The sequence below is a fragment of the Hyla sarda genome, chromosome 5 (assembly GCF_029499605.1).
Source record: "Hyla sarda isolate aHylSar1 chromosome 5, aHylSar1.hap1, whole genome shotgun sequence".
Lineage (NCBI taxonomy): Eukaryota > Metazoa > Chordata > Amphibia > Anura > Hylidae > Hyla > Hyla sarda.
The window spans coordinates 15,325,531-15,345,349 of record NC_079193.1 but is presented as its reverse complement, the minus strand read 5'-3'; the positions used below and the strand labels follow the sequence as shown (position 1 = coordinate 15,345,349).

At 47.9% G+C, this 19,819-nt stretch overlaps 1 pseudogene; it reads left to right on the top strand.

The window, feature by feature from the left end:
- The first annotated feature begins 2,528 nt into the window (after positions 1-2,528).
- LOC130275214 (U2 spliceosomal RNA) lies at positions 2,529-2,707 on the top strand (annotated as a pseudogene).
- Positions 2,708-19,819: the final 17,112 nt, after the last annotated feature.

Sequence of the window (19,819 nt, the reverse complement as noted above, 5' to 3'; positions counted from 1 at the left end):
TGATCTGCACCACTGCCCCCCTAATGATCTGCACCACTGTCCCCCCTAATGATCTGCACCACTGTCCCCCCTAATGATCTGCACCACTGTCCCCCCTAATGATCTGCACCACTGTCCCCCCTAATGATCTGCACCACTGCCCCCTAATGATCTGCAACACTGTCCCCCCTAATGATCTGCACCACTGCCCCCCTAATGATCTGCACCACTGTCCCCCCTAATGATCTGCACCACTGTCCCCCCTAATGATCTGCACCACTGTCCCCCCTAATGATCTGCACCACTGTCCCCCCTAATGATCTGCACCACTGTCCCCCCTAATGGTCTGCACCACTGTCCCCCCTAATGATCTGCACCACTGCCCCCTAATGATCTGCAACACTGTCCCCCCTAATGATTTGCACCACTGTCCCCCTAATGATCTGCACCACTGTCCCCCCTAGTGATCTGCAACACTGTCCCCCCTAATGATCTGCACCACTGCCCCCCTAATGATCTGCACCACTGCCCCCTAATGATCTGCACCACTGTCTCCATAATGGACCAATACCCTCTCTTGAATTCGTCGAGGAAGAGTTAGCTGCAGCTTCAGAGGTTCCAAGAGCTCCAGAAGACGCAAGAGTTCCAGGTTCTCCCGAAGTGGTGTTCCGTAGGTCCAAACGGTCGACACAAGGACAAATTCCCGCAAGGTGCAAAGATTAGCTCACAATATAATGTGTAAAGTTATGTAGCACACATAGTTAGCCCATGTATAATCAAAATTGTCCAGACATATGAAAATAACTAAGTTAGGACTGCAACATCCTTTGTCGCCCCAGTCCACCAGTTTTAAATTTATGCCTATATATGTCTAATGTTTTCTCTCCGGTACTCTACTGGCCAGAGGGTTTCCATAAAAGATAGGTAAACACGTATAGAGACAGAGTACAGTATGTAAAGGTTACACTGTTGTATCATATAACAATGTATATTGAATTCCAGGGCGAAGTGTTGAGAACCGAAGGGCCCCAGCAGGTAAGGCATCTGGAAGATAGCCTCTGGAAACCCAATCCACCACCAATGTGTTATTGTGCTTAAAAATGTGTTACTCATGCAGTTACAAGCGTAAAGAAATCTCACATGTTTACCCAGTTATCCCAAACAAAGAGCATGTAAGGACATTTGAAAGTGCTACATGGACTCATTCCCTGTTGTTATTGATCATCCAGACCTGTGAAGGGCATTTTATACTACAATACCCCAGGAACTGTCATAAGGCCTCAGTGGCCATTTCAGTCGTCCGCCCTCAAGGACTGGGCACCGAGGACGGCTGTATTCAAGAGGGGGAGTTTGCGGTGGCCCAGTACGGGAGTTGTTGCCCTGTACCCTTGCTGCCCTGCCAGGCAGACTCCCTTCTGTGTCCCCTGGATCTCCTTGTACTTTTTTCTCCCCTGTACATATGTTTTGCTGTGTATTGTGATATATAATGTGTTGTTACTTTAAGAAATGTACCATATGATTCTTACCCAGGAGGTATCAGTGACCAGGGGAACCCAGGGGTGACCTATTGCTCCCTGCTAGTCTGCCCCATATAAGTTCTGGGTGGAGCTAGCTCAATCTCTTAGTTCCTGAGTCTTTGCTGAGATCAAGTCGAGTCCTAGTGTGTGTGTCCAGAGTCATTGGAGGCTTCAATCCAGTCTGCAGCCACAGTCAATTACAAGTAATCTACAGTCATAGCTTTGTCAGTCATCAGTCAAGTCAGTCCCTTTCAGCAACTGTCAAGTCAGCGTGGCCTGCATTAAATTGTTCAGTTATACTACAAGTCCCAGCAAGCCCTTAAGGTCTCTGAGTCACTGGTCACCTTCGTGGGCCCTGGCTAAACTGTATAGACTTTACCATCTGTCTACCCTCAGTAAAGCTTCCGTTGTCCGTAACAGTAGCTTTAATGAGCAGCCGTCTATGGGATTGGGGAGGCCCCCCTCATAAACAGCCGTCACGCCCCCTCCCATAGACTTGCATTGAGGGGGCGGGATGTGAGGTCATGAGGGGGCGGAGGTTTGTTCCAAACGCTGAGCAGCGGAGTACCCCTTTAATCATACATGAATAAAAATGAACAATATTAATCACAGTAAGCATGATAAATATACAGCAAACCAGACTGGAGGGGGCAGCAGTGTGCAGGAATGAACAGAGGACGGGGCCACACTGGAACCCAACGTGTTTCGGTGCTTGCCTAGCGACTTCCTCAGGGGTGTTGTGCTGTGATATGCCCCCACAATATATATATACAGAAACATAATTAGATAAATTACTTTGCAGATGAAGCATCATATCATGTTTATCCGGCATGGCGGCATGTAGACAGCGTGTAATAAATGTTTCCCCCCCAGAGGCATTTCTGGCGCATACTATGAGATGGCTATAATCTTCAGCGCCTACGCCTGCCCATGTAAGATTTTTTGATGTTTATATGTACTTAATGGTGTGCACTTTAATTCAGTGGTATTTTTTCTACACTGATAGTAGCACCCTCATAAAATTTTAGGGTGAGCCCCCCTCTTTCTATATGGTTATAGTATCTGTACTTATCAGTTTAATATCTGATATGTCCCCTATCTGAGGACCACATATTAAATGGATTTTTGAAATGGGGGACGATTTTGAAGTTTGCTTCCATTGCCCTATGCATTGACCAGATATACCAGTATTTGGGTACAGTGCACACAAAAAATAATAATAATAATAATATATTATATATATATATATATATATATATATATATATATATATATATATATATAGCATCTGTCCCTGTGTTCCATGGTGGTCTCACACCTCTGTGATTCTCGCCCCAATATTTATTTTTAACATCATACAAAATTAATCAGGTCTCAGGTTTTCCCAGGTTGCAGTGGGCCGAGACATGACATCACTAGTCAGGTGATCACAGGGAGCCTGTCTGTGCTTCTATGAGTAGAGCGACCGCTTGGTGGGATAGAGATCAATCTGCAACTAAGTGTATTTTTGCAACCGCTGGAGGCACCCTGGTCAGAAAAACACTGGTCTATTGCATGGAATGCAGCTCATTTGTATTTCAATGGGTGGGGTGGCTGAGTTATAGGAGGGAGAAAAGTAACAAACAAGGAACTATGAGATTTGTCGTTTGAGAAAACAAACTCCAACAGGAAATACCCAGTTCATTAAAAGATAGCCACAGCGTTATGGTAATCTCACAACATAGCCATTTAGCCTCAAGACAAGCGCAGATCCTTCCTAAGCATGTCCATTACTGTCTGCCAGGTATGTACTAAAATCATCTTTTTCACAATCTGAGGAGCCAGAATAACTCTCATAGTGTTTAGAACTGATCTTATGTAAATCAATATCTCCACCTTGTGGTAATAGCCGGTATAGCACAAAAAGTACATATACAAAAATGTTAAAACTTATATACTCTACCTCAGTGTTTCCCAACCAGGTGCCTCAAGCTGCTGCAAAACTACAACTCCCAGCATGAAGAGCAGAGTCAGTGTTTGTCAGCTCTAAAGTCTTATTATGCAAGCTACTCTGTCAAGTTCCAAGTCTAGATCAGTCTAAAGTATACTTCAGCAATAAGAAGCTAGTCAGCAAGGACTACAAGTCACATAGTGCCTAGAAGCAACTGTGATCCCTAAAGTATTCTCCAGCGAACTTTGCACTCAATATTGAACAGTTCCTGTTCAACCTGCAGGTTCCTGAATAAAGTAAAAGCATAACCCTGCATCTGTGGTCATTATTGCCTCAGCGCTGGGCCCAGGAAACTGCTACCCTTGGGGTGTGGAGGTTAACACTACCCTGGCGTCACAAAGTGTCTATTTGTTACCCACAACCACCACCAGCACACTTCACACTGGTGGTCACCACAATAATAATAATCTTCAGTCCTGTCTGCGTATTCATCACTGTAGTGGTTAGAGACATGTACTATGCACAGCGAGCACTAGATGGCAGTCTAAGCTCATGGCATCCTAGATATTAATGACAGAGGAACATATGCTCCAATTTAGTATTTTAAAAAAAAGTGAAACATGTTCTAAGTGGTCAGCAGGTGTCTGACATCGCCCCAGGCACTTCTCCAGCAAGAGCAGAGATGGAAACCACTTTTTTTTTTGGGCGCATTCACCCTGACAGTAACCCTTTATGTAGACAAGCATTGTCTCCAGTGAAGGAAGTTTCCTCCAATAGGTGTCACTGGAGAACAAACTTTTGTTTCCCAAAAGAAGCTTTAACGGGGTATTCCAGCCATAGACATCTTATTCTCTAGCCAAAGGATAGGGGATAAGATGTCTGATCATGTGGGGCCCGGCCGTCACGCCCCCTCCATTCATGTCTATGGGAGGGGGCGTGACAGCCATCACGCCCCCTCCCATAGACATGAATGGAAGGGGCGTGGCGTGACATCACGGGGGGACGAGGTTTCCGAGACTAGAGTTGCAGCTCGGCACAGAATGCTAGGTGCTGCAGGGAGATTGTGGGGGGTCCCGGTGGCGGCCCCCACGATCAGACATCTTATCCCGTATCCTTTGGATAGGGGATAAGATGTCTAGGGGCAGAGTTCTCCTTTAAGGAGACAGTCTTAAAGGGGTACTAGAGTGATAGAAATCCCACAGGATAGGGGATAAGAGTCTTATCATTGGAGGTCAGACTGCTGGGATCCCTGGTAATCTCCGGACAAGGCTTGACTTTCCCCACTAAGGTCTCCGGCCATGGGGCGTAGCTATGGAGGAAGCAGAGGTAGCAGTCGCACCGGGGCCTTGGTGCCTAAGGGGGTCCCAAAACACATCTGCCCCATAAGAGAGCAGTATTATATTTGTGGCCCAAAAGCTACAAACTACACCTCTGCTCCGGCCCCCACCTTCCGAGACATACTCATTTCTTCAGTGTGGGCTCGGCCAATCACTGACTGAGACGCAACACTGCTACGGCCAGCGATTGGCTGAGACGCAACACTGCTACGGCCAGCGATTGGCTGAGACGAAACACTGCTACGGCCAGCGATTGGCTGAGGCGCAACACTGCTACGGCCAGCGATTGGCTGAGACGCAACACTGCTACGGCCAGCGATTGGCGGAGACGCAACACTGCTACGGCCAGCGATTGGCTGAGACGCAACACTGCTACGGCCAGCGATTGGCTGAGGCGCAACACTGCTACGGCCAGCGATTGGCTGAGACGCAACACTGCTACGGCCAGCGATTGGCGGACACGCAACACTGCTACGGCCAGCGATTGGCTGAGACGCAACACTGCTACGGCCAGCGATTGGCTGAGGCGCAACACTGCTACGGCCAGCGATTGGCTGAGCGGGCTGTCAGTCCCAAAAGGGGCCCGGAGCTTTCTGAGGGAAAGTTGGGTTGGGACCTTATTCTGAGATTGCAGGGGGTCCCACAGGGTCGGACACCCCTACATTATCAGACACACTGGAGGAGATATTCAAAAACTTTTGTAATTTCTGTTCCAGTGATATTAATTACACTTAATTACACCTCTTGTGCTTGGAGCCCAAATTTTTTTTACCACCCTATTGACTTTTTTTGGGGGGAGTTTGGCGCCAAATTGTAAATCTCAGAAAACTCTAGAAGAAGCATCTCACTAAATTTTCAATGATTACCAAGCGATAACTGTATGAATAAAACATGTCCGGGGTTAAATGTGACTGCAGGTGCCGTGACTATGAACAAAAAAAAAAAAAAAAAAAATATATATATATATATACTCAGCAATTATTGAAAAAAATAACTATTATTGGAAAATGCATATAAAAAATTATATATATATATATATATAACTTTTTTTTATAAACATTTTCCAATAATAGTTTTTTCAATAATTGATTAAATAAAGCCACCCCCCCAAAAAAAATATACGGTATATAAATATTTTTTATTAACATTTTCCAATATAAAATATATATATATATATATATATATATATATATATATATATATATATATATTTATGATTGATTAAATAAAACCCTTTTCCCATAAAAAATTTTTTTTTTAAACTACAACCATTTCTGTGATTTCTAAACTAGCAAAGAGCTGGTGTGAACTTTTTGATGTAAAATGAACTCTCACCCCTTTGAAAATCTCATGTAAAACATGAAATTTACATAACCCCGCCTACTTTTGCAAGACTGGCACGAATAGTGTAAACCTTGGCTCATTCTCATGTAAAACTCTTTCAATATCTGATGGAAACTTTTCACAATGTTTTGCCTATTTACAGCGGGGGTCATATTCGGAAACTCTTCACGTCTAAAAATTTCACTTTTCGTGCCCAAATTTTGGTGCGAAAAGCGAAATTTTTTGACGTGAAGAGTTTTTAATATGACCCCCGCTGTAAATAGGCAAAACATTTTTTTAATAGCCGGATAACCTCATTCCCTGACACTGAATGTGCCGCACACAACCTTCCCGCATTTGTCCTTTAGAGCCACCAGATGGCGCTGTGTTCCTATCCTGCGGCGCCATCTGGCAGCGTAACCGGTTGTGTTGATATACTAAGCACTAATGCTTCCATTAGACACCACATAGCCCTTTCCTGTGTCAGGTTTAACATTGCCGCTACTTCACCCCTTCTTACAGGGCACCATTACTTGGCATCACACATAATGTTCTTTCTCATACACCGATCATTACTGCTTCTTATTAAACTCAATAAAAATATCTCGGTTTTGCCCGGATTGCCCGGTAGCCCCCTGAACTATAAGATTAAAGCCATGGCTAATGTGTTACCGACGCCCCCCAAAAATAGGGTCTGCCAGGTCCTCATTGATCTGCAGTCACACAATCCAATACCCTTGAAGAGTCAGCGGCCCCGGCTGTGAAATGTTTTGCCTTGTGGTTTGTTTGTTGATTTTCCTTAAGTAACACACGGGATCGGTAATGACTCCCATCCTCCGCCGCCCCTTCCGAGCCTTGCACACAATTGTTTGGCGGAGATTGTAATGGGTCACATGTGTATGATCCAGAGCCCAATTCTGCCTGCAGATGGATTTATTAGGGAAATTTTAATGCATCTCTGGTTAAGAAACAGGAATCAGGTGCAATTATAAGAGTCGTCTGAAGTTCCTCTCATTGGTCGGGAGATACTTGGGCTTTTTGCTAATGTAAAACTTCATTTCCAATAAATCGATGCCAAGGTACATAGGAAAGGCCGTAGCACCGAGAAATGGAGGAAAATTATTATTAATATCATTTTTTTTGTATTTTGATTGCTGGTATTAAGAGGGAAAAAGCAGAGTGAAGAGCGCAGGTTCTTAACTCCTTAGTGACTGGGACAAATTTTTTTCCCCCCTCCACATCTTCTAACCGTCATAAGTCCTAAATTTTTCATCCTCAGAGGCAAATGAGGCTTGTTTTTTTGCATAGATAGATAGATATAGAAGATTGCACAGAGGTATATTCACAGTGTAGAGTCCTTCCCAAGGAGGCCACCTTACCGTGGTGGGATGGTCCAAGCTATTTGGCCACCAAATTGTGAGCTAAGTACCTCACTTTTTCATTTTTTGCACTATAGCTGTATAGCAGTAGAAAGAAGAATTGTCCAGCGCTGGGCTTGCAGGTAAAAGCTTGCTTTAATTTAGAAAATCCAACAGAAAACACTTAACAGAGGACAATGTCTGACACGTTGCGCACCTGAGTGCTTAATCGTGAGTCTGTGATTAAGGACTCAGGTGCGAAACGCGTCAGCATTGTCCTCTGTTAAGTGTTTTCTGTCGGATTTTCTAAATAAGAGCAAGCTTTTACGTTCAAGCCCAGCGCTGGACAATTCTTCTTTCTACTGTTGTACAAGGCCAAGGGCAGGACCGACATGTCCTCACGCAGGTGCTTCGGATTTGGCTGAAGGAGTGAGCGGCATTACTTGTTGCTATCTATAGCTGTATAGCATTTCATGTTTTATCTGTATATTTGTGCTAGCAGTGTGCTGCTGTATTATCCTGTTGCTAGATAGATAGATGGATAGATAGATATATACATAGATAGATAGATATATAGATAGATATGAGATAGATGATAGATAGATAGATGTGAGTGATATAGATAGATAGATGATAAATAGATAGATGTGATATAGATAGATAGATATGAGATAGATAGATACATGTGACATAGATAGATATGAGATAGATAGATAGATAGATATGAGATAGATGATAGATAGATCGATGTGATATAGATAGATAGATGATAGATAGATAGATGTGATATAGATAGATAGATATGAGATAGATAGATACATGTGACATAGATAGATATGAGATAGATAGATAGATATGAGATAGATAGATAAATAGATAGACAGACAGATAGATAAAAAAAATTCCAATGGCGCAGCACTTCAATAAAAAAAGGTGCATTTATTCACACACGTCTCAACACAGCAACGTTTCTGCTCCTATGGAGCCATTTTCAAGGCTGGAAAATGGCTCCATAGAGAAATGTTGCTGTGTTGAGACGTGTGTGAATAAATGCACCTTTTTTTATTGAAGTGCTGCGCCATTGGAATTTTTTGTCTGGATGAACCCTGATCAGGTTAGGGGCGCTGACACCTCATCTATTACCTAACCGAGCAGTGCTGCGACTATTTCTATATTTTTAGACAGATAGATATATATGACATAGATAAATAGATAGACAGATATGAGATAGATAGATAGATAAGAGATAGATAGATACAGTAGCTATGAGAGAGATAGATAGATATGAGATAGATAGATAGATAGATAGATAGATAGATGGATTTGAGATAGATAGATGATAGATAGATAGATAGATACAACCAAAGGATAAATTGGCCAGCACTATTGATCCAAACTATTGTAAAAACCTGGCTTGCAGGTGCAGGCTGCTGGGCTAAATATACAGCAACAGGAGAATACAGCAGCACACTGCTAGCACAAAGATATAGATGAAACATGAGTATATAGATACAACATGAGTATATAGATAGAACATGAAAAGCTATACAGCTGTAATGCAATAAATGAAGATATGAAGCTATGAAATTATGAGGTACTTAGCTTGCAAATTTGGCGCCAAATAGCGTGGACCTTACCGTGGTGGGACGGTCCACGCAATTTGGCGCCAAATTTGCAAGCTAAGTACCTCATAATTTCATAGTTTCATATCTTCATTTATTGCATTACAGCTGTATAGCTTTTCATGTTCTATCTATATACTCATGTTTCATCTATATCTTTGTGCTGGCAGTGTGCTGCTGTATTCTCCTGTTGCTAGATAGATGATAGATAGATACAGTAGCTATGAGAGAGATAGATAGATATATAGATGATAGTGTGGCAGAGCCACGGGGTGTCTTGGGTTGCGATGGTGTGGTGTATGGGGCAAGGTGTTATTAATCCCTAAATGTTCATGACACCAGGGCGTGGTTTTCCTAGTAACCACCCAAACCGCTAGTAGTACCGCTATCCCAATGTTAGGCAGGGCAACAATAGTCCAAGACCAGGTAAGGGTTAAATGTAGCTTGGAAATAGTCTTTACAGCTAGGCCAGGATCCCAGAGAGGTGACCAGTAACACAGAAGGACCTCGCAGCTTGCTGGGACTTGTAGTGACTCTGATAGACTTTAGTTCAGCCACACTGACTATAATAGACTTAACTTTAGACTTGACTAGGTTGTAGGTAGTGACAGCAGACATAGACTTGAATTACTGGAATGTGGCTGTAGGTGGCTTGAGGCCTCCAGATGTGCTGGACACTGACTCTGAGACATCTGGTCTTTACTGTGCCTCAGCAGGAAGAGAGCGATTGTAATGGCTGCCCCTCTTATAAAAGGGGGCTGAGCCAGAAGCCCATAGGTCAAGCTGCAGGTCACCTGGTTAGCTGGTGCTCTCTGGGTAACAAAACATCCGGTGAACACATTATCATGTGACTAAATCAAAAGTCCTTAAATGGGCACTCTCATTAAAACTAATTTTTGCTATTGCACTCCTTATGGTAAATGAAAAATATTTTTAATATACTTTGTTTAAAAAAATATGAAGTTTTCTATGTTTTATTTGTGCTTAAAAAAAGCTCAAGAGCACATTTCCCCCAACTCATACCAGACTTTGGACCAAAGTCCAAACACAGGAAGTGCCGCCTGGAGTGCTGAGGGGAGGGTCCAACCAACAGCATATGGCAGTTAAGTGTGAGAGGAGCTATGATTGGATGAGGCTGGACACCCCCCCTTCCCCTCAGCACTCCAGGCGGCACTTCCTGTGTTTGGACTTTGGTCCAAAGTCTGTGTATGAGTTGGGGGGAAATGTGCTCTTGAGCTTTTTTAAGCACAAATAAAACATAGAAAACTTCATTTTTTTTAAACAAAGTATATTACAAATATTTTTCAATTACCATAAGGAGTGCAGTAGCAAAAAATAGTTTTAATGAGAGTGACCCTTTAAAGGTGCTTAATACATAATACATCTGATATACAGATAACACACATAACACTATACATATTTGTCAGGATTCGGCAGGCTGGAGGTGGATCCTCTGTGTCAGAGAGGGATTGGCGTGGACCGTGCCGGCGGACCGGTTCTAAGTTGCTACTGGTATTCATCAGAGCCCGCCGCAAAGCGGGATGGTCTTGCAGCGGCGGTAGCAACCAGGTCGTATCCACCGGCAACGGCTCAACCTCTCTGACTGCTGAGATAGGCGCGGTACAAGGGATTAGGCAAGAGCAAGTTCGGACGTAGCAGAAGGTCAGGGCAGGCAGCAAGGATCGTAGTCAGGGGCAACGCCAAGAGGTCTGGAACACTGGCTTGGGATACACAAGGAAACGCTTTCACTGGCACAATGGCAACAAGATCCGGCAAGGAAGTGAAGGGGAAGTGAGGTTAAATAGACAGGGAGCAGGTGGAGGCTAATTAGACAGATTGGGCCAGGCACCAATCATTGGTGCACTGACCCTTTAAATCTCAGGGAGCTGGCGCGCGCGCTCCCTAAGGAGCGGAGCCGCACGCGCCAGGACGAGACAGCTGGGGACCGGGACAGGTGAGAGACTTGGGATGCGATTCGCGAGCGGGCGCGTCCCGCTATGCGAATCGCATCCCCGCCTGCAGTGTCAGTGCAGCGCTCCCGGTCAGCGGGTCTGACCGGGGCGCTGCAGAGAGAGGAACGCCGCAAGCTTTCCGGGGAGGAGCAGGGACCCGGAGTGCTCGGCGTAACAGTACCCCCTGCCCCGCCTTAGGTCAACCCCACTTTTTTTCCGGATGTCGCTCCACATGGGATGAGGACATTGGGAGCGATTGTAGAGTCTCCTTCTGGAGGACAATGAAGTCCTGGGTATACTCATCAACGGCAGGCAATTCAGAAGAAATGGAAATGGGGAGGGGGGCAGAGGGTGAAGCTTGGCACGGGGCAGAGTGTTACCAGGACGGGGGCTATGAGGAGGCACGGCATAGTCCTGATAGGCCTTGGGGAGACCAGGTATAGGGGGAGACACTGAGGTTTGACAGACGGGACTGGGGGCAGACGTGAGGCATTTTTTGTGGCAAGAAGCACCCCAGCTCTTGATCTCCCCGGTGGTCCAGTCAAGGGAAGGAGAGTGGCTTTGAAGCCATGGCAGACCGAGGAGGACTTCAGAGGTGCAGTTGGACAAAACAAAAAGTTAAATTTTTTCGTGATGCAGTCCAATGCTCATGAGCAGGGGTTCTGTGCGGTAACGCACAGTGCAGTCCAATTTCACTCCGTTGACCGAGGAAATGTAGAGCGGCTTGGCGAGACGGGTCACAGGGATGTTGAACTTATTAACAAAAGAGGCCAAAATGAAATTTCCCGCAGAACCAGAGTCCAAGAAGGCCACAGCTGAGAAGGAGGAGTTGGCAGAAGGAGAAATCCGTACGGGCACAGTGAGACGTGGAGAAGCAGACTTCAGGCCAAGAGACGCCACTCCCACGTGAGCTGGGTGCATGCGTGCGTTTCCCAGACGTGGAGGACGAATAGGGCAATCCACCAAGAAATGTTCGGTACTAGTGCAGTACAGACATAAATTTTTATCTCTGCGGCGAGTCCTCTCTTCATGGGTCAGGCGAGACCGATCCACTTGCATAGCCTCCTCGGCGGGAGGCACAGGGGTAGATTGCAAAGGATACTGTGAGAGAGGTGCCCAGAGATCAAGGTCTTTTTCCTGGCGGAGCTCCTGGTGTCTTTCAGAAAAACGCATGTCAATGCGGGGGGGCCAAATGGATAAGTTCATGCAGGTTGGCAGGAATTTCTCGTGCGGCCAGCACATCTTTGATGTTACTGGATAGGCCTTTTTTAAAGGTCGCGCAGAGGGCCTCGTTGTTCCAAATTAATTCTGAGGCGAGGGTACGAAATTGGATGGCGTATTCGCCTACAGAAGAATTTCCCTGGACCAGGTTCAGCAAGGCAGTTTCGGCAGAAGAAGCTCGGGCTGGTTCCTCGAAGACACTGCGAACCTCAGAGAAGAAGGAGTGTACAGTGGCAGTGATAGGATCATTGCGGTCCCAGAGCGGTGTGGCCCATGACAGGGCCTTCCCAGACAGGAGACTGACCACGAAAGCCACCTTCGACCGTTCTGTAGGAAATTGGTCTGACAACATCTCCAAAAGTAGGGAACATTGTGACAGGAAACCACGGCAAAGTCGAGAGTCCCCATCAAATTTGTCCGGCAGGGACAAGCGGAGGCCAGGAGCGGCCACTCGCTGCGGAGGAGGTGCAGGAGCTGGCGGAGGAGATGGTTGCTACTGTAGCTGTGGCAGAAGTTGCTGTAGCATGGCGGTCAACTGCGACAGCTGCTGTCCTTGTTGGGCGAACTGTTGTCCAAGTTGCTCTATCTGTTGAGACTGCTGGGCGACCACCGTGGTAAGATCAGCGACAACTGGCAGTGGGACCTCAGCGGGATCCATGGCCGGATCTACTGTCAGGATTCGGCAGGCTGGAGGTGGATCCTCTGTGTCAGAGAGGGATTGGCGTGGACCGTGCCGGCGGACTGGTTCTAAGTTGCTACTGGTATTCACCAGAGCCCGCCACAAAGCGGGATGGTCTTGCAGCGGCGGTAGCAACCAGGTCGTATCCACCAGCAACGGCTTAACCTCTCTGACTGCTGAGATAGGCGCGGTACAAGGGATTAGGCAAGAGCAAGGTCGGACGTAGCAGAAGGTCAGGGCAGGCAGCAAGGATCGTAGTCAGGGGCAACGCCAAGAGGTCTGGAACACTGGCTTGGGATACACAAGGAACGCTTTCACTGGCACAATGGCAACAAGATCCGGCAAGGAAGTGAAGGGGAAGTGAGGTTAAATAGACAGGGAGCAGGTGGAGGCTAATTAGACAGATTGGGCCAGGCACCAATCATTGGTGCACTGGCCCTTTAAATCTTAGAGAGCTGGCGCACGTGCGCCCTAAGGAGCGGAGCCGCGCGCGCCAGGACGAGACAGCCGGGGACCGGGACAGGTGAGAGACTTGGGATGCGATTCGCGAGCGGGCGCGTCCCGCTATGCGAATCTTATCCCCGCCGGCAGTGTCAGTGCAGCGCTCCCGGTCAGCGGGTCTGACCGGGGCGCTGCAGAGAGAGGAATGCCGCAAACGCTCCGGGGAGGAGCAGGGACCCGGAGCACTCGGCGTAACAATATTATATATGACTATGGGGGAGACACTGCAAGAGGGCCCCTAGGACGCAGAGGGACTGAACCTGACAGGGTCTAGGTAATGTACAGGACTATATCTTGTATTGGGACATCACAAACCCCTCTACTTAACAGAAGTCATCCTCGAAGAAATGTCCTGTAAGGCTTTGAGTGTCGAAACGGCCTTAGGGCTGAATGCAGTCCTGGGGCATTGTAACCCAACGTCCATTTCCAGGCTGTTTGTCCAACGAAAACTGATTATGCAATAGAGTCTCTGTATAAATGTCCATACATGCTCTGGTAGATTTGTATTTAACGGAGAATAACAAAATACCTATGACTATGGTATAACATGACTTATGGAATATGACTATATATACTATGACAGTTGGCTATGCATATTATGACATTTGACTATGCATACTATGACATTTGACTATGCATGACAATACTTTATACAAGACTAGACATTTGGCAGATTGGGTTGCCAGACGCTCTCTGCCCAATGCCTTGGCTACTGGGGTCCCTTGGCATTACACACTTCTCCCCAGAAAACCAGTAATATTTAATGCTAGACATTTTTGTAGATAACATTTGACATTCTGTTACCTTCGACTTTTATTACGTGCTTCGGTAAGTAACAGGAATACCTTCTGGCCAGGAAAGCATCCTGAGCAGGAAGACACAAGAAATATCACATTTGACATTAGTGACATAGGGCATTTGTGTGGACTGTGTGGTTGTGAGTGTTACAGTCCTACTGTACATGACTTTTATATGTATTAGTTGTCACGATTCGGCTACGGGTTGTGGATCCGCTGTGTCAGCGAGGGATTGGCGTGGACCGTGCTAGTGGACCGGTTCTAAGAGGCTACTGGTTTTCACCAGAGCCCGCCGCAAAGCGGGATGGTCTTGCTGCGGCAGTAGCAACCAGGTCGTATCCACTAGCAACGGCTCAACCTCACTGACTGCTGAGAAGGCGTGGGACAGAAGGACTAGGCAGAGGCAAGGTCAGACGTAGCAGAAGGTCGGGGGCAGGCGGCAAGGTTCGTAGTCAGGATGGATAGCAGAAGTTCAGGTACACAGGCTTTGGACACACTAAACGCTTTCACTGGCACAAGGCAACAAGATCCGGCAAGGGAGTGCATGGGAGGAGATCAGATATAGCCAGGGAGCAGGTGGAAGCCAATTAAGCTAATTGGGCCAGGCACCAATCATTGGTGCACTGGCCCTTTAAGTCTCAGAGAGCTGGCGCGCGCGCGCCCTAGAGAGCGGAGCCGCGCGCGCCAGCACATGACAGCAGGGGACCGGGACGGGTAAGTGACCTGGGATGCGATTCGCGAGCGGGCGCGTCCCGCTGTGCGAATCGCATCCCCAACGGCCATGACAGTGCAGCGCTCCCGGTCAGCGGGACTGACCGGGGCGCTGCAGGGAGAAAGACGCCGTGAGCGCTCCGGGGAGGAGCGGGGACCCGGAGCGCTAGGCGTAACAGTACCCCCCCCCTTAGGTCTCCCCTTTTTTTTGTCCGGTAACTGCCTCCCCTGGGATGAGGACACCGGGAAAGAATGGAGGGCTTCCTCAACGGGAGGCAGTACAGCAGGAGTTGGAATGGGGAGGGAGGGCAGAGGGTGAAGTTTGGCACGGGGCAGGGAGACACAAGGACGGGAGCCATGAGGGGACACAGAGGCTTGCCTGATGGGACTGGGAGGGGGGGAGAGGCACTTCCTGTGGCAGGCAGAGTCCCAGTTCTTGATCTCCCCGGTGGTCCAATCAAGGGTGGGGGAATGAAGCCGGAGCCATGGCAGACCGAGGAGGACCTCAGAGGTACAGTTGGGGAGAATGAAGAACTCAATCCTTTCGTGGTGGGGTCCAATAGACATCAGGAGGGGTTCTGTGCGGTAATGCACGGTGCAATCCAATCTGGCTCCGTTGACCGCGGAAATGTAGAGCGGCTTGACGAGACGGGTCACCGGGATGCGGAATTTATTAACAAAGGACTCCAAAATAAAATTCCCAGAGGCACCAGAGTCCAAGCAGGCCACGGCTGAGAAGGAGGAGTTGGCTGAAGAAGAAATCCGCACGGGCACCGTGAGATGAGGAGAAGCGGACTTAGAACCAAAAGACGCCACACCCACGTGAGCTGGGTGCGTGCGTTTCCCAGACGTGGAGGACGGATAGGGCAATCCACCAAAAAATGCTCAGTACTGGCACAGTACAGACAAAGATTTTCTTCTCTACGGCGATTCCTCTCTTCCTGGGTCAGGCGAGACCGATCCACTTGCATGGCCTCCTCGGCGGGAGGCCCAGGCGTAGACTGCAAAGGATGCTGTGGGAGAGGTGCCCAGAGATCTAAGTCTTTTTCCTGGCGGAGCTCTTGGTGTCGCTCAGAAAAACGCATGTCAATGCGGGTAGCCAAATGGATGAGTTCTTGGAGGTTGGCAGGAATCTCTCGTGCGGCCAGCACATCCTTGATGCAACTGGATAGGCCTTTTTTAAAGGTCGCGCAGAGAGCCTCGTTATTCCATGATAACTCGGAAGCAAGAGTACGAAATTGGATGGCGTACTCGCCCACTGAAGAATTACCCTGGACCAGGTTCAACAGGGCAGTCTCGGCAGAAGAAGCTCGGGCAGGCTCCTCGAAGACACTCCGGACTTCAGCGAAGAAGGACTGGACTGTGGCTGTGGCAGGATCATTGCGGTCCCAGAGCGGTGTGGCCCAAGACAAGGCCTTTCCTGAAAGAAGGCTCACTACGAACGCCACCTTAGACCGTTCTGTAGGAAACAAGTCCGACGACATCTCCATATGCAGGGAACACTGAGACAAAAATCCACGGCAGAGTCTGGAGTCCCCATCAAATTTGTCCGGCAGGGACAAGCGGAGGCTAGGGGCGGCCACTCGCTGCGGAGGAGGTGCAGGAGCTGGCGGAGGAGATGGTTGCTGCTGTAGCAGAGGCAGAAGTTGCTGTAACGTAGCGGTCAACTGCGACAGCTGCTGTCCTTGTTGGGCAATTTGCTGCGATTGCTGAGCGACCACCGTGGTAAGGTCAGCGAGACTTGGCAGCGGCACCTCAGCGGGATCCATGGCCGGATCTACTGTCACGATTCGGCTACGGGTTGTGGATCCGCTGTGTCAGCGAGGGATTGGCGTGGACCGTGCTAGTGGACCGGTTCTAAGAGGCTACTGGTTTTCACCAGAGCCCGCCGCAAAGCGGGATGGTCTTGCTGCGGCAGTAGCAACCAGGTCGTATCCACTAGCAACGGCTCAACCTCACTGACTGCTGAGAAGGCGTGGGACAGAAGGACTAGGCAGAGGCAAGGTCAGACGTAGCAGAAGGTCGGGGGCAGGCGGCAAGGTTCGTAGTCAGGATGGATAGCAGAAGTTCAGGTACACAGGCTTTGGACACACTAAACGCTTTCACTGGCACAAGGCAACAAGATCCGGCAAGGGAGTGCATGGGAGGAGATCAGATATAGCCAGGGAGCAGGTGGAAGCCAATTAAGCTAATTGGGCCAGGCACCAATCATTGGTGCACTGGCCCTTTAAGTCTCAGAGAGCTGGCGCGCGCGCGCCCTAGAGAGCGGAGCCGCGCGCGCCAGCACATGACAGCAGGGGACTGGGACGGGTAAGTGACCTGGGATGCGATTCGCGAGCGGGCGCGTCCCGCTGTGCGAATCGCATCCCCAACGGCCATGACAGTGCAGCGCTCCCGGTCAGCGGGACTGACCGGGGCGCTGCAGGGAGAAAGACGCCGTGAGCGCTCCGGGGAGGAGCGGGGACCCGGAGCGCTAGGCGTAACATTAGTGACTATGTGTAGTACAAGACTTTACTGTTTACTGTACATGATGTTAGTGAAGGAGTGAAATATTGCTTCTCCTGATTAGTTCAGGACAACCCCTTCAAGGAAACTACCAGAAATCATTGTGTATAACAACTTATATACATTTTATTAGAGCATAGCAGCGATAATGCAGGACCATAAACATTTCAGTACAAGACCGTAACCCTTTGTTTTCTTTTTTTGCACACATTAGCACCCAAATATATTACTTTGGAATATTTACACAGCAGTCCACCTACACTATAGAGTTCATTAGCTAAGAGCTCAGGTCAATTCTCCTGCACCTAAGGGGTATCTCGGCTAAAGCCGGGACAACACTTACTTGCTCTGATACTGCAAAAACTTTTCTTGACTAGTCCGTCAGGCACTGTGCTTGAACGTTACAGTAGAACCTGAAACAACAAAAGTTTGTGCTTGCACACAAAAGTCGATTAGTCATACGACCAAGTCTGGTGAAATTACTGTACACAAGGTACTGTACTGACAATTTTCTTTCCGAGCCTCGCCTGTCAGACTGGGCCCTAGGTTTGGGATAGACTGGTCTCCCCGCATGGGGTCAACATGAGTGTTCCATGAAACATGGGACAGACGGGAGTCAATGATAGTCGGACTGACAGTGATTACCACTTGCACATCAGCAGCGGCCAAACCTCCGCAACTGCTGGAGTAGGCCGAGGCACTTTTGTTGGTACCCGCTGGTTAAGTCACACCTCCTCAACAGCAGGAGCAGGCCTTGGTACTTCTATTGGTACCCGATCATCAGGCCAAACCTCCTCACTCATAGGAGTAGGCATGGGCACATCTGTAAAGGAGCCTTGGCGTAGATACTTGGGATCCATCGCAGGTGGATCTGGATACTCTACCTGGACAACAGCTCCCTTGACACTTGGAGGTAGAAGACCAAAGGGATCTGTGTCCCAATCTTCAGAGGGGAAGTAGGCAAAAGGAATCTGTGTAGAGTTCTTGGTCCTGGTGACAGCTGCTGCTCATTCCCCTCGCAGGCTTTTCACAGGGGTATATTCCACAATCACCCCACTCTTCAGAGAATGCATTTCTGAGGGTAAGTGGAGTACTCCTTTTTCAAAATCCTGCCCAGGCTGCCAGCATTAACAAAAAAAGACCTCTACTTAGGCTCAGATCACATTTTATCAAGTTTAACGGCTCAGTTTTTAAAACAAAACGGGCCTATTAAACACTTTCGTTACCGCATGCGCAGAATAACAAGCAGTGACGGTTGTTACACAAAATGATCTTTTCTGCAGATTCTGTTCCTGCATCTGTTTTTTTTAACCGGATGAAGGGCGGAGCCTGCATCGCTTTTTTTTCCCCCTGACGCAGCTGTTAACAGATGCGTCTTGGCCTCATAGACTTTCGTTATGAATGTACCTTCCCAAAAATGGACATATTGCTCCCCCGGGAGCAGCAGGGAGGCTGGCATCCATTTGGGCCAGCCAATCATCTTCTCGAACAGCAAACTGCCCCTTTGGGTCACTCCTCCTCCTGCTGAACAGCGTGTGAAACCAAAACAGTGTGCGGAGGTATGGTGATCTGGCCAAGTGCTGATTCCTTTTAAGGGTACGTTCACACATACAGGATCCTGCGCAGATTTGATGCGCAGGATTTGTAACTGCCGATTAGAAGCGGTGCTCAGTCATTTAGTTTACATTGAAATCTGCTGAAGAAAATCCTGCGCATCAAATCTGCGTATGTGTGAACATACCCTTAAAGGGGTACTCCGGTGGAGAACTTTTTTTTTTTTTTTTTAAATCAACGGGTGCCAGAAAGTTAAACAGATTTGTAAATTACTTCTATAAAAAAAAAAATCTTAATCCTTCCAGTACTTATTAGCTGCTGAATACTACAGAGGAAATTATTTTCTTTTTGGAACACAGATCTCTCTGCTGACATCACGACCACAGTGCTCTCTGCTGACACCTCTGTCCATTTTAGGAACTGTCCAAAGCAGCATACCGTATATACTCGAGTATAAGCCGACCCGAGTATAAGCCGAGACCCCTAATTTCAACCCAAAATCCCAGGAAAAGTTATTGACTCGAGTATAAGCCTAGGGTGGGAAATACATCATCCCCCCCTGTCATCATCCAGACCCGTCATTAACATCCTCATCATCATCACCGCCTGTCATCATCCAGACCCTCATCATCATCACCTGTCATCATCCCCTTGTCATCATCCCACACATCCCCCCTTCATCATCCCCTTGTCATCATCCCCACCCCCCTTCATCATCCCCTTGTCATCATCCCCACCCCCCTTCATCATCCCCTTGTAATCATCCCACACCCCCCCTTCATCATCCCCTTGTCATCATCCCCACCCCCCTTCATCATCCCCTTGTCATCATC